Source organism: Durio zibethinus, chromosome 17 (genome assembly GCF_047325235.1).
Source record: "Durio zibethinus cultivar Kanyao isolate XHJ-2024 chromosome 17, ASM4732523v1, whole genome shotgun sequence".
NCBI lineage: Eukaryota > Viridiplantae > Streptophyta > Magnoliopsida > Malvales > Malvaceae > Durio > Durio zibethinus.
The window spans coordinates 23,498,194-23,514,268 of record NC_143178.1 but is presented as its reverse complement, the minus strand read 5'-3'; the positions used below and the strand labels follow the sequence as shown (position 1 = coordinate 23,514,268).

General features: G+C 33.0%; 1 non-coding gene and 1 pseudogene across 2 annotated transcripts; both read left to right on the top strand.

Moving 5' to 3' along the window:
- Window positions 1-7,617: 7,617 nt before the first annotated feature.
- Window positions 7,618-14,469, top strand: LOC111284267 (protein LONGIFOLIA 1-like; annotated as a pseudogene). The gene is made up of 6 exons (XR_016329342.1): window positions 7,618-8,115; window positions 8,815-8,998; window positions 9,615-9,685; window positions 10,024-12,105; window positions 12,189-12,357; window positions 13,330-14,469. The product of XR_016329342.1 is annotated as a protein LONGIFOLIA 1-like (transcript).
- Window positions 14,470-15,465: 996 nt separating this feature from the next.
- On the top strand, window positions 15,466-15,537 carry TRNAT-CGU (transfer RNA threonine (anticodon CGU)). The gene has a single exon. It is a non-coding gene; the product is annotated as a tRNA-Thr (tRNA).
- Window positions 15,538-16,075: the final 538 nt, after the last annotated feature.

The window sequence follows — 16,075 nt, the reverse complement described above, 5'->3', positions numbered from 1 at the left end:
GTATATATGTTGTTTCATGTTGACAGTTCATGGAATTTGCTTTTTATCTCTTCATATGATGGTAAGAGCATAGGGGCTGGAGCTTGAAAGTGAGATTGTTGCAGGTGAAAGTAAATGGTTCAGCTTCTAAATTGACCTGTCTCGGTGCAAAATCCATGGACAAATCTAATAATGTTTTTGATATGGGAGAAGGGGACTCTAATCTTTGAACAAAAATATATACATGCATCAATTATTGAGTCAAATTTTCGAATTATGAAGTCAAATACTTGGATTTTGAACTTTGAATATGATTTTTTGAGAGCAAATGATGCTACAAGAACAAATATTCAGTCACTGATAAACTATGAAGGGATGCCTAGATTAGTATCAAACAATCAATCTAGTGCATCTAATTCACTAGTCCTAAACAATTTCTGTTTTTCTTTCTTATCAAATGATAGTGACTATTCAACTTGGTAGCAAACATGAAATATAAAAATAATTCAAATAAAAATATATGTGTGCACACGTATTAAAATTAATCCGTTTAATTATATTTATTTATTTATTTATTCATTCATTCATACTCTTATTTTCATGTTCTTTGTCAGTCACCATCATCATCCATTCATTCAAGTTGTTGTCCATTGACTGTTGAGCAAATTTGTGAACCCCAACCACCATGTTTAGAGAAGCCTTAAACATCAGGAAGATCTCAAAATTAGGGCTTCTCATTGCTTGTTTGGATTCAGGCAAAGAAACCAAATATCTAAAAGTTGCTTGTGCCCTAACCTGTTTTAGAGGGATCATCTGCTGTGATCTCATCATCCCTTTGTGTTTTTTTTAAATTTACAAACCTCATGGACCCACACCAGTTCTATAATTTGGGCCTGTAACAACTCACAAATGTGAAATGGGCCCAACATACAGCTAGGAAAAAAGTCCATTAAATCCAATAAATTATTGTTGGTAATTATAATTATTAATTAATTAATCCATGCTATTTCTTAAGGTTCTTAACCAACCCAATTTATGTTCCAAATGGGTGTTGGTCACACCCTCTAAGTTATTATTATTTTCAAGGCATATGCCATAGATATGTTTGGATCCTGAATGAACTGTAAATTCTATTGTATTAGCTTCAACAATCGAGTAATTTATAAATCATTAGAGTATTAGATTTTTAATTTTAATAATTAAGATTCGATTCTTGTTAATTTCAAAATTAAAAAAAAAATTTTATTCTATAACTAATTTCACACATATATATTATATTCATTGTGGTAACTTAACTATTTAAATCATTGGAAGTGTTGAGTTCCTCCAATTTGTATTTTGGTTGAATTTAAACAGGAAAACAAATCTTCTACACATATGATTTTTTTATTTTAAGATGACAATTACATTTCATTAAATAGGTGTTTACTTCAGGTAGACATGATCTTATTTAATTGCCTAATTTCTGAATCTATTTGTTTATCAAGTAAGCAACTAGCTGACAAGTTTAATTGTGGGTAGTGAAAAAAAAAAAAAATTCCAGCTATAGGTTTCTTTTTTGTAAAGATACTTTGGGTTCTATATTATCAAGTTGTATCTGGTTTAACATTTTTTGAGGTATGAAAGTTAAATGGCATTATAAATTTATATTTATAAATCAATTTATATATCGAGATTGACTTATATATCCTTATAATTTTTTTTTTCATACTAAGAATTTGGATGGAAGAATTCGAATTTCTTTTTTTTTTTTTTAATAAAAGAGGTAGCATAGGGAAAGATAATGCATGTATTGTAGTTGTATAAATCATTAAATTAAACTCTAAATTTAAATTTGATTATTTGAATAAAGGAAAAATATTTTAATCATTGAACTAAATACTTAATTATCTATGCCTTTATAATTGAAGCTATGTAACTATATCTTTCCTTAATGAAAACAAAAAAAAAAAGGGAAAGGAAAATTAGCTCCTACCTATGATTAATTCACACATTGTATTATTTTACAAGCATGGTGAAATATAAATCAATAAAAAAATATTGATGGAGTTAAAAAGTTGGGGAAGAGGTTGTTTGATTCAAATCCATTAATTACTTGGTATTCACCATAAGCAATTGGTTACAATGAAAGTAAGAGGAATTTATTAAAAAAAAAACATCATAGTTTGTCTTCTATGATAAAAAAAAGAAAGCTGATTTTTAAATCAAAAGCTACTTTACTTACAACCTAAGACCATATCTACAACTACAACCTCTTGTTATTCTCAAACTTTATTAAGTTTAAAAATAACAAGGGACCCTAAATGTATATCCCTTAATTCTATTGGCCTACAACTTGAGATCCTTTCCTTGTTTCATGTTCACTCATTCCAACATACATGGCCATGACATTTATATAATTGTTATTGATTGGATAAACTTTCAGGGTTTTGATTCCACTTTTGTTTGGTTATAATTCTTTCATGTGTAGACACCTATTTTGATTCAAGTCCGGATCAATTGCGCTTAGTCTAAATGGGCAATATGAGCTCCTTTTTTTATTTATTATTATTATTATTATTATTATTATTTGTTTTTTTCGTTTATTATTTATTTTTATTATTTACTATTATATTATTTATATTATTATTATTATTATTTTTTATTGATTTATCTTTTTTTGATTAATTAGGAGATAATGATTAGATTAATTAAAAATAAAAAAAAATGATAGGAGTGGATTTGGACGTGAATTTGAGGGCTGACAGAGTTGAGATTAGATTCAAAGTTTGAATCTCAATCCCATATGAAATTGGGATTGATCAGAAACTTTTCTGATCAATCCTTATAAATAGATGTTGAAACATGCAGGAAGGAACACAAAAAAAAAAAAAAAGAAAACAAAAGCAAAACAAAAAAAAAAACTCAAAGGTGTTAGTAACAATGTGGAAGTAGTTTAGGAATTTTTTCGAATTTTTTAGGTTTTTTTTTTTTGAAAAATTTCCAAAAATTTTTTAGAATATGATCAATTTTTCTATAAAACTTGGATTTTTCGATGTGTTTTTCCAGATTCCGGCATGATTTTCTAGAATAGTGTGAAAAGTCAACTGAATTCTGGATTTCTGTTCTAGAAAAGGGGAGAAAAGAGAGAGGAAGGAAGAAAAATCTGAAGGAAGATCGAGTTTAAGCATTTTATATCCCTGTAAAATGATGTTGTTTTAGCGTTAATAAGACCCTAGGATTCGCGTGTTTCCATTTGGGAGACCCAACCTGTCGTGCTAACCCATTTCACAGATCCTGCTACTGAGCCGAGCCGATTGTCCTTGAGCCGCGTTTTGAGTTGTGGTTTTTGTCTCAAGCCGAGCCGTTCATAGCTGCAAGCCGAACTATTTTCGTTTTTTTGGTATTTTTAATTTTTAATTTTTTTATTATGTGCTTAGTTATTTTTGGAGTATTTTTGCATGATTTAATTTAATAAATAATAAAATAATAAAAATAAAAATTTTGAAAATAAATATTAATTATCCATGATGAAATTTATAAAAATTTTAAATAGTAAATTTTTATAAATTTCTAGGGAAAAAATTTTGTCTAAATTTATCCTAAATGGTGGAATAATTTAGATAAAGTTTCAATACCAATAATTAATATTTATCTTCAAATAAAAGAATAAAAAATGAAAAAAATATAAAAAATTTGAAATTAAATACAAATTATCCAAAGATAAGATTTTTAGAAATTTCAAATGGTAAATTTTTTAAGAATTCTCTAGGTTAGAAATTTCTTCTAAATTTATCCTAAATGGTAGAATAATTTAGATGAAAGTTTCAATAAAAGTAATTGTATTCTTTTTCCACATAAAAATTTGGCTTAAAAATATTTGATAATTATCCAATAATGAGATTCATAGAAATTGTAAATGGTAAATTTCTAATAAATCTCTAGGTAAAAAATTTTCTCTAGATTTGACCCAAATGGTGGAATAATTTAGGTGAAATTCTAATATAAATAATTCTTATATTATTTTCTTTCCAAGAAAAAAAATTTTAAAAATTCAAAAGAGAAAATATTTCTAATTTGGCCCAAATTGTGAAATAATTAGATTTATTTTTAACAAAAAAATGGTAATAATAATAAAGAATAAATAAATCTTTTTCCGACGACGAAGCCTCTTCAAGATATCAAATGGGATGCTTGAATACTCTTGAAGTGAGAAAATATTTTTTAAGAGTTTTATCAGATTGATGGAGAATCTTATAAATTATTTCCAATATTTAACATTAAATATTAAAACTATTAGACTCAAGATCATATGATAAATTTAAAATAATATGGTACCATTCTTTGGATGGGCATGTGAGGGTGCTATAACCTTCCTTACATGTAACTAAACTCTCGAACCCTTTTCTGGTTAGTAGACCTGAACCTATTCTTTTAGGGACCCTTAGTCAAGCTTAAGAAATCCTTAAGAGGATAGATTCCTTAGATGGTCAATCACACCTAGATAAAAAAAATTGGTGGTGACTCCATTCCTTTGTTAAGTCTAGTTATAAATTTACAGATCTATATGTTATGACAGTTTGGTGACTCCACTGGAGACGCTAAAGAGTCAAGCCATAATTTTTGAATTTATCTTACTTTTTGATCTAATGGTTTTAATGATTAGTGTTTACTAACATCTTTCTTTTTTTTTTACTTTTATTTGATTTTTGAGGCATGAAACTTGTGTATTCCTTCACACACTATCACATGTATTTACATTACGTGAGCTCCACACTCGAGCTCTATCCTTCCTAAGAGGGAGTAAAGTACTTACGCTCTTGTGAGATGATAATCTTTGCAATGGCTAGCGAAATATTCTCACTTAAATTGAATCCTTTTTTTAATAGCCTATAATGGGTGAGGATTGGATTGCCTTACTAGTTTGTGACGAACGATGAAGTAAAGAATAATTTGGAAACCTTTAATAGTCAAAATCACCTAACCCTGCATATAGTTCATCATTAAGTGGCCAACCTTAAGATAAAACCATTCCTTCCCATCCATAGATACAACTCAAAATTAAGATACAAGAAGGAACAATTTGTATATTGTTTATCTAACCTTTCTGTTTGTTTGATTATGTGCATCTACAACATTTCCATATCATCATTTCATTATATACATCATTCTTATGTTCACATTATCATTTGCATCATTCTCATATAGGAAGTATTTATCACTTATCAGTTATTGATAAATCAGATCTCTCACTTACATCCATGAAAAGTCAAACGTAATCAAAGTTCGCATCAGTTCATTATGAGTCTGCTCATCAATTGAAAATCAAGTCAAAAGAGGGTCAAAAAAAATAAAAAAATTGTTTGCCTGAAGGGTTTATCTCATCATTACCCGAAAGAGTTCATCTTGAACTGCAACAAAATGATCTAGCTGATGTAAGCAGTATCTGGGGATGTATAAGTAGAATAAGGCAGAAGGCATTTGAGAATAAATATGGAGACATAGCATCACTACTCCAAGTGAAAGTGGACAATAATTTGATTAGAGCCATCATTCAGTTTTGAGATCCTTCTTATAGATGTTTCATTTTTAATGAAGCAGACATGATGCCCATAATTGAAAAGTATATGGTCCTACTTCGCTTTGATTTGTCCAACTCAGACAAGATTTATTAGTCCAACAAGGTGGGCTATCGTAAAAAGCTAGTGCAAATGCTTAGACTTAGCCTGCCTCAAGTTGATGCATGTGTCAAGATAAAATGTGAAAGTAAGGCTATTCCATGAAATTTTCTGTGAAATTTCATCCAAGGACAAATAAATGATGATCAGGGGTTAGTGGCTATGGCTATAGCTTTATATGGACTGGTGATCTTCCCAAAAGTCATCAGGTATATTGATGTCATAATAATAGATTTTATGGATTAGTTAGCATACCAAATCAATGTAGCACCAACCATTTTAGCAAAAACCATTTGTTCTTTAAACTTTTATCGTAGAAATGGTAAAGGTCGATTCAATGGGTGCTTACCGTTGCTTTATGTCTGGATGAAAAGTCATATGGAATGCAAAGAAAGTTAGTTCTATAAACCATACCTTCATTCTAGCATCTCGATCAAGGAGTTTTGTTATAACACATGGCCTTAAACAAAGTCAAAAGAAGAATGGGTTTCTTACTTTCGAGCCCTTGATAGTCAATGAATAGTTTGGAGAGCACCTTGGATGCGTCATGATACAGTACTATACAGTTGTGGAAAATCAATCGTGGGTGTTCTTATTAGGCTTATAGGGTGCTGTTACTTATGCCCCAACTTTAGTAAGAAGACAATCCGGATGTGAACATTTCATTCCAGAAACTTATGGACTTAATCATTGGGAATTCTCTTTCACTGATAAAGGGGCATATAGAATGGTCGAAAGGGTTAAAAAGGCATGAAAGTAAACCATCAGGGTTAACCAATGAAGGCTTACTTATGACGTCACCCTATAATATAGTGTGTGGCATGCGATGAGGGGAAAGGACATTGTGATTCCTAGTGAACAGTTACGACATCCCCCAAAACCCACTCTTCAAGATCCTTTGCTTAAAATGAAAACAGCTAAGAGAAAACTCCAATACGAGAAAGACGAGTTGAAACAAGAAAACAAGCGATTAAAGTTAGAAATGAAAGAGTATTCATGACTTCAAGAGCTGAAATCTAGAGCCTCATTGAGCAAAAAAATCAGTGGAGAGCCTTATTTAATAATCAAGATATGACACATTCGTCAGTCACACCCAAGCTTGCTTGACTCTTAAAAAAAATAAATTGTTAAAAGCGAGGGTGAAAGAAAAACAAAAAGCTATTGCTAGGGCACACAAACACAATCAGATGCTACAAGAGGTAGTGGATCGATGCATGATACAAATAGAAGCCTTGTTTGATGAATGCAGAAGGCAAGCTAGGCAGAGTGAGCTATGGAAAGACATGTGCACCAAAAAACAAATGCATTTAAGGCATTTCTTCGATTAGTTATACGTTGCCATGGACAAAGATCAGAAACGAAAGAAAAAGTGGAAGACTTGAAGGCTATGGTGCAACCAGTGGGAGCTCATGGGCGACAATTGCTAGATTTCCTAGACGAGACACAAAATCATTACCAGCAAACTAGAAAGTTTATAAAGAGGCATTAGAAATAAATAATGATGTTTAAGATTTTAGAATATTGCTTTGACTTTATTAAGATGTAATTTTAAAATTTTATTTAAAAAAGTTTCAAATGGAAATTTCTTTTATCAATATTGACGATGTAGCAAATATTAGTATATTTCATGCATATATTTGCATATCATACATAGAATTCATAATTTCTAATAATCATATAATTATGATACCCAAGGCTCAAGGATGCTCAATCTTAAAAGAAATTTTAATAAAAATATTAAAATATTAATAAATTTTTTAATAATTTTATATGAAACGAAATACCAAATAGATTATAAATTATGTCTAAATTTACCTGACTTCTCAATATATCAATTGAATTTGACTGAATATTTTATATTTAAAGTTATCAAAAATTAAATTTTAATTAATAAAATTAAAAATTTAATATCATATAACAGATTATCAGATTACGGAACAGTCAATTACTTTCAGTTTATAGCAAAATTTTTTATTTATGGGATGAAGATGTACTTAAAAACGCATGTCAGAAAAATAGAGGGCGACAAGTGTTTGAAGGAGGCCACTTGTAGTTTGTAGTAAAGAGTTCGTCTTTCGTCTTTCTCATTCCTGACAGGAGCACATGCCATGAAGACAACTATCGACCCACTCGCATACTCATCTCACATGGGTCATGGATATCTACATGACATCTGATCCACAACACTCTCGACGACTCATCCCCTTGGCTATCACGTTCACACACAAAATAAAAGAAAAAAACAATTGTTTCTATTCGCAAACTCTTTGTACATGCCATAATAACAAGCCTCCCTATCTCTTCTGGCTTTGTCTCAGGGGAAGGTTTGGTTCTTATAGTTATAGGCAAACTGGAGTTATAGAATTTTTTGTGCATACTGTGAAATGGGAAACTGGGTCCCTTCCTTTTTTTTTTTTTTTTGGTTTTATTATGAGATTAACACAAGGCATTGTCAGGTTTGCCTGTGAAGTTCAATAAGGTATCTTTGATGCGTGCATATTCATTGGAGATAATTTTGCGATTTCTTGGGAATTTTTTTTTTTTTTTGTTCTCTTGTTGTTTTGCTTGGTTGTTGAGAAAAAGTTTGAGCTTTGGAGGATTTCATTACAAACCCAATAAAAGGATCTTAATGTTAAATGGAAAAAAATTTGTGGGGTTTGAGTTTTGACTGCAAAAAGACAAATTTGATATTGTGGGAGGCCAAAGTTTATGGTTTTGAGCTGTAATTAGTTGTGTAAAAACTGGATTTCGAAAGTGAGTTATGAGGACTTTTAGACATGCAGAAGGAAATAACCTGAAAATTTGATGAATTCTGTTTTCATATGAGCAGTGTTTGTAGTTAATGCGGGAAATGCTTTTGTCTTTTAAAGGGTTTTGAATAAAACCATAATCTGTGCTTGAAATTTGGATATTTTTGAAGAGGAATGGTAGAAGAGGTAAAAAGAGAAAGAAGAGACAAGAGAGTTCATATATTTTTATTGGTTCTTGAATTATATTTTGGTTTCTGAGGTATCCAATAGAATTGATTATCAATTGGCTCCTTGAAGAGTTGCTTGAGCATCTGATAGTTCATACAGCGCAGAAACTGGCTGTAATATATAGCAATGTTGAATAGCCTCACAATCTGATGTTATGGTGAAAGAGGAAATAATGATTGCAATTCTTTTGTTTGGAGAAGGATGATGAAGCTATAGGAATTAGGAAGTAGGAGGGAAAGATGGCTGCAAAGCTTCTACATTCTTTGGCAGATGACAATCCTGATTTGCAGAAGCAAATAGGATGCATGACTGGGATCTTTCAAATCTTTGATCGTCATCATATGCTCACCACTAAGCGCCTGAGCCATTGGAAGCTTCCTGCCGGTAGTTCTCCTGGGATGGGCTTAATCTATAATTTTTCCTCTTAAAACTATTTCCTTTTGCTGAAGTCAACTCATCACAGATTGATGCAATATTCATATAAGGCCAAAGTTGTTTCAATGCCTCTTTAATTTCAATTTTATAATTCATTGCCAGCATTAATAACTATGGCATCGGTATTTTTATGTTTCAGTCTAATTTTAATGTTAGGTTCTGTGTTTTAATGGAAAATTATGAATATATTTATGATAAATGTAAAATCAAGTATTACTATTATAGAGCTGCCTATGATCCAACTAATTGTCTTGATTTCAACTGCTTTCCATCTGTACATTGATGCTGCTGTTTGAAATTCCTATTGAAGAGTTATATGTAGATTTAGATAACTTAGAGTACATTCTTAGGTGGCCAATGCATAAATACATTTTTTCTGATAATAAATGTTGATTGCCCCTTTTTTTTATAGTTGTTGATTTCTTAGTTTTATCGAAGCCAAGTTTCTATTTGAAGCACAATCTCATTGATTCCTTTTCCTTATTTGGTATTTTGTGAACTCAAACATTAAAAAACAATGGGAATGCAGTCTAAAGGACAATCTAATCCTTTCACGGCTTTACAGGTAATTCCCACCTGAACAATGGAATCCTGGAAGCGGATTCAAATACTGGATATCATGGACACACATCAACGGTAAGTTCCCAGCAATTTGCTCTGTGTATTCTCTTCCCCTCCCTTCCCCCATCCTGCCTCCTTGTTTGTGTCATACAAGACTGGATGGTTTGTGGTTCATTTCTTCACGACATAGTTGCCTTTCTAACATATAAATCATTGTCAATATATGTCATGATTCTATCCTGATGCCTGGCCTGTGACTATGTTCATGAGAAACTCACCAAAATCTGATTGTGCATAGTTTCTGGTCGTAGATGGATGCTGTGTACTCAAATTAACTCTATAAGTACAAAAAATTAACAAGAAGATGCCATGTTTTTGTGGTAAATGTATCCTCACGGTCTTTTGATTTCCAGGAAATGAATATAAACAGAAGCGTGAATGAGAAACAAAGAATTTCTACAGAATCTTCAAGAGCCTCTTTTTCATCGTCCTGCTCATCTTCCTTCTCATCACTGGATTGTAACGAGACAGCCCAGCAAGAGGCCTCTTCCTTTGACAGAATCCTGTTTCCTGAAACTCCCTTTAGGGACCCAGTGATGAACCAACCAAGTACTTCTCCACATTTAGGGTCACAATGCCTTGACCTCCGAGATGTGGTCAAGGACTCAATGTATGGAGAAGCCAGAGGACTATCGGTTAAAACAACAACCAGAGAGGAAGTATCGTGTTGTACTGTGAAGCATAGAGATTCACCAAGGTCATTTCAGCTTCCTAAATCAGTGGGCAGGTCTTATGGTGTTGCGATCAATGAAAAGCAAAATGTGCCTGCTGATATGGAGTCTCTTAGAGGTCTTGCAAAACTTCAGGAAGCACCTTGGTATTACAACAATGTAGCTAGAGAATTTCAAAGATCATCACATGAAGCAAATGGCTCATGGAATTCAATTTCAAGGGACACTCCTCGATTTTCTTATGATGGAAGAGAGATTAATCGTTTATCTGTTGAATCGAGAGACACCTTCAAATCAACACCGCAGCTTAAAGAGCTACCAAGACTTTCTTTGGATAGTAGAGAAAGGTCAATGAGGGTTTCAAATTACCTTAGTAAAAGTCTTCATAATAATGGCAACTTGAACAACAGAGTTACTAATCCACCACAATCACCGGGAGCCCAGAAGCACTCTCCTAATGTTGTAGCCAAGCTGATGGGCTTGGAACCATTGCCAGATTCTTCCTGAGCTTCTGATGGGCAGTTGGGTGTGATTAAAACCTGCTCCATTCAAGATAACAATCCTTTCTCACAGTCACTAAGAGCAAATGATCTGAACAGGCCAACGAGAACTTCTAACTCTAGAAGAAGTTCACTGAGAGATCCAACATTACCGCGGTGGAAAAATCCTGATTTGATCATGAAACCTATTTCCAGTTCAAGGTTCCCAATTGAGCCAGCACCCTGGAGACACGTGGATGGGAGTCGAGGTTTTCAGAAACAACCTCTCAAGCATGTAAAAGTTCCAGCCAAGACTCCAAAGTCTTTCCCTTCAGTTTATAGTGAGATTGAGAAAAGATTGAAAGATCTAGAGTTTAAACAATCCGGAAAGGATCTCAGACCTCTTAAACAGATACTAGAAGCCATGCAAGCAAAGGGACTCCTTGAGACCAGGAAAGAAGAACAAGCTGCAAACTTGGTGACTCCAAGAGACTATGAACCAAAATGTACAAGCCCCAGTCAGAATCTGAGAGGCCACAGAATCTCACAGAACAGTTGCATCACCATTTCCACCATCAGACATTCCAATTCTGTTAGAACTTATGAATCTCCGATTGTGATCATGAAACCTGCAAAACCTGTAGAGAAAGTTGGTATGCATGCTTCAACAGTAATTCCCATAAATAACTTCTCCAGTCTCCCCAAGATTCATATTGGGGGATCTGTAGATAATAAAAAGGGTTTGATAAATAGTCGAGCAGCTAGAGATCATGCTGCCAGAAACACTCGCAGTGATTCTGCTGCCAGCTCTACTGATAAGAAAGCTAGTGGCAGGAATAGTAGCTCCATACTATCTTCAACAAAACCTCCAAAAGAAAGCACCACAACTTCATTAAAGAATTCAGGATCAGTGAGCCCAAGACTGCAGCAGAAAAAGCTTGAATTGGACAGGCGATCTCATCCACCAACTCCACCATCTAGTCCAAGCAAACCCAGAAGTCAATCCAACTGGAAGTCGTCAGAGTCAGGTTCCCCTGGTGGTAAACATAGAGCAAAATCTCACAACATGCAGCAATGTGATGAACAACTGAGTCATATAAGTAATGAATCACAGACTTCAAGACACCAAGGGGATGGCATTTCTCCGCAATCAGACAGCAATATGAACTTGGAGTCCAAGTTAGATGTGGAAGTTACCAGTCGGGATCGATCTATTGAAATCAGTGGTAATCAAAGCCCATCCATGAAAGCTGCCAAGTACTCAATTTCTGGCAGAATGCAGAAAGTAGGCGATATTAGTCTTCAGTCTTCACCATTCATCCAATTGTTCTTTTTGGTTACCTTAACTTTCGTGTTTTGTTTTGTCAGAAATCAACACCAAGTCAGAAATCAACATCAAGACTGGTTGAGGATAGATCAGTGGCAGAACTAGCTATGGTTGCTCCAGAATATCCAAGTCCTGTTTCTGTTCTTGAAACTTCAATTTATAGAGATGATGCACCATCTCCAGTAAAGCAGATATTGAACACCCCTGAAGGTAGTAATTCTGTTTTCTAAGATATTTGATTTGGACATAAACTGTTGTGAATTAAGTGAAGATGCAAATGCTGTTGGCTTGACCCTTTCAACGCATTTTTCATTTTCTTTGTCAGACATTTCGTTGCAAGCCTAGATAAAGTATTAAAGTAACACATACCAATTATCATCTTACTCAGCATTGTTAACAGTATTCTTTTGGAGTGGGGGAGTTTTGGTTGGGTTTGGTTGGGGGGTGCGAAAGAATAATTCATGTTATAGTGCTAAGGATTGTACACATTAATTCAAGTTTACATCTTGCTCTCCCTAGATCCTGCCTCTTCTTAGAGTGAATTGTAGCCGTGTTTGCTTATCCTAGTAACTTTTCTAGAGAATTTACACTTAGCTACCATAGTTTGTAGTTTTCTGACTGTACTGCATTTCCATTGTGCGAATGCACAGGTTAATTGAACATCTAGATAATAACTTAGAAGTACAATAACAAAAGGCAAAAGGCACAATGAAGAAAGAAGGAAATTGTTTCATAATCATTTTTAATTTTGGTTGCCACCATTTATATTGTTGCAATGGAGTAATTCCAAGTGCTTTTTGAGTCATTCTCCTTCCTGACCACATGATCCCGAAGGAGAAAATAGTTGTGATGGAATAGACAAATGAGCAAATGCAAAGAGAAAGAAGTCATTCACTGGCAGCATTAATATTTTTCCGATATTATCTGATGCAAGGTCTTGCGCCTCTAGGTTATATTAGAGAGATTGCAGTTGTATTGGGAAGCTTAAAGTGCATGCCATCAATTTAATTCAATTAACTATGGTCTTAGACTGGCTATAAACCAAAACTTAAGAACAGCTCTACTAGCAAATGGAGATTAGATTAAGAATGAACAAGATACTTCTTGTCTCCTTGTCATTTTCTTGTACTTAAAGATGCAAAGGGATTTACGAACTAAATCTCACTATTTTCATTGTGTCAGGTAGTGGTGCAGAAGGTTTCAATGACGACTACAATGGAGAGCAAGGGAACCCTGCAAATAAGTGCTTGTCTAACAACGTGGGGTCTGATCTTACCTCAGAGATTAATGGCAAGAAACTACAGAACATTGAACATTTGGTCCAAAAACTTAGAAGACTGAACTCCAATCATGATGAAGACAGTACAGATTACATTGCATCACTTTGTGAGAATACAAATCCTGATCGCAGATACGTTTGTGAGATATTATTAGCCTCTGGCCTTCTACTGAGAGATCTCGGTTCTGGCTTGACAACATTTCTGCTCCATCCATCAGGCCATCCCATAAACCCAGAGATGTTCTTTGTTTTGGAGCAGACCAAAGCCAGTTCTTTGTCATTGAACGAAAGCAGCACTGGAAAGGTTTCCCATTCAAAGCCAGACCATGAGAAATTCCACCGAAAGCTTATATTCGATTATGTCAATGAGATTCTTATTGGAAAGTTAGCTCTAGTTGGGGCCTCTCCAGAGCCTTGGAAAAACTCTGGCAAGCTGGCAAAGAAGACCCTCAGTGCACAAAAGCTTCTAAAAGAATTGTGTTTGGAGATAGAGCAGCTTCAAGCCAAGAAATCAAAGTGCAACCTGGAGGAAGAGGAGTATGGTCTGAAAAGCATCTTGCGGGAAGATGTAATGTGTCGATCAGAGAGTTGGACTGATTTCAACTGTGAGATACCTGGAATGGTGCTAGATGTTGAAAGGTTGGTCTTTAAGGATTTAGTTGATGAGATTGTGATTGGTGAAGGGGGAGCTCTACGAGCCAAGCAAAGTAGGCGGCGGTGGCAGCCGTTTTCCAAGTAAAATGTTTGCAAAATGCCTTCTAATTCTTCTTCATTCAACTTTGTTCTTCCTTCGTTCTGATTTAAATGTTTCGCTTTTGCCTGAAAACGTAATAATAGTGATAAGAACTGCAATCCTGTGTTACATGTCATAAAAATTTTACTTTCTCAGATTATGACACCATACATATTTGTAAGTAAAAGTACATGAGAACCTTTGTATATGAGCTCATGTTTTACGCCAAACTTATTCCTGGTTGCTTTACTTTGTAAGAGAAAAAATACAGCTCTGAAGAAAAGAGAAAAATGAGTTGCCATTGCTGAAATGACAGAAAGTGAGTTGAGTTCCCTACTATTTGAGTATTTTTCCTTTTTGAAGATGGGAAAATTTGCATGCAAATGCAGGTCACTGTCCTACTTGAAGAAAATGGCATATGAATGATTTGTTACACAAACATATTTCATCAAGCAGATGGCATAAATTTTGCACTTCTCCTTATAAATTCATTTCCACCCACAAAATTACAAAGCGTAAATTCTATTTTTTGATTTTAAGTATAATTCAACGTAAGTTTATTATTTTTCATAATTTGAAAAATCGATAGTGTATCTTAAACTTTTCAATTTCACAAGATAATATCCATTAGTTATTTCATTAAAAATCTTGTTTAAAAATCATTTTACTCTTGAGAAATCAATATCATTGTACATTCATATGAAGTAATATTTTATAATAATAAATCATTTTTATTTTTTTCGAAATACATCAAATCTATTAATAATAGAAATTTTTTTTAAAATGTAATATATAAAAATAAATTTATATTATAAATATATTAATATGTAAATATATATAACAAAATGAATATATTAAGTATACAATATTATTTTGGCATGTAACAATTAAAAAAAGGGAACATGAAGGCTATAATATAAAAAATGTTTGGTTAAAAATAAATTGCAATTGGATATTTGTCAATTTAATTTTAATTATTATAATATTTTTATATATGTTAAACTTAAATTTATATATTTGTAAAAATATAGTAATAACAAAAATATTCATTTCAAATTGAAAATCATTTATAACAAGAAAACCCGATTAAAGAGTTATAATATTTAAATATAAATAATTTTTGTTATTATATACAAGAAATTTAGATTTGAGGGTCAATTTTGTAATTACATAAATTATGGGATAGATTATTATTTTTTCAAATTAAAAGACGTGTTGAATTCAGAGTGTACCAAGACAAGAACATAAAACCCGTTAATAGATGAATGTTGAAGTGCACAATACAATCACTTGATATGAAAAAAATGCCTCCGTAGCATAGTGGTAGTGCGTTCGCTTCGTAAGCGAAAGGTCGCGAGTTCGATCCTCGCCGGGGGCTTTCTGTCTTCAGCTAACAAATTTTCAGGCATTGGGCTTTGGGGGAGGAAAACATAGGCATTTGTAGAACCAGCGTCGACTAACTTTCTGGGCCACAGCCCAAAATCTGGCAATTCATAGAACTTCAAAATCAGGAAATATTACAAGTTGCTCGCATACAAAAGGGTAAACAAATTAACTCTTCTTATGATGTTTTTATTGAAAATTAGGAAGTTGCCCGGCTTCGTTCGGTGCGGTGGATTAATTTTTAATATACAAATTTGATAATAAAAAATTAATATAAGACTAAATAGAAAATGTTTGTTGTCTATTTAAAACTTATAAAAGTTTTGTATAAAGGTTTTAGGTACAACTGAGTAATATATTCATAATCATAATAAATAACAATTTTACAAGTATTTTGTGCTATCATAGTAAATAAACAATAGCCATCGATTTTTAATTGATTGTCAGTGAGGAACTTTTTTCATTTTTCTAAGAATGATTTGTTTCTGGTATTGTATTGAATGTTATAGGATTTATCTGTTTCAAGATTTAAC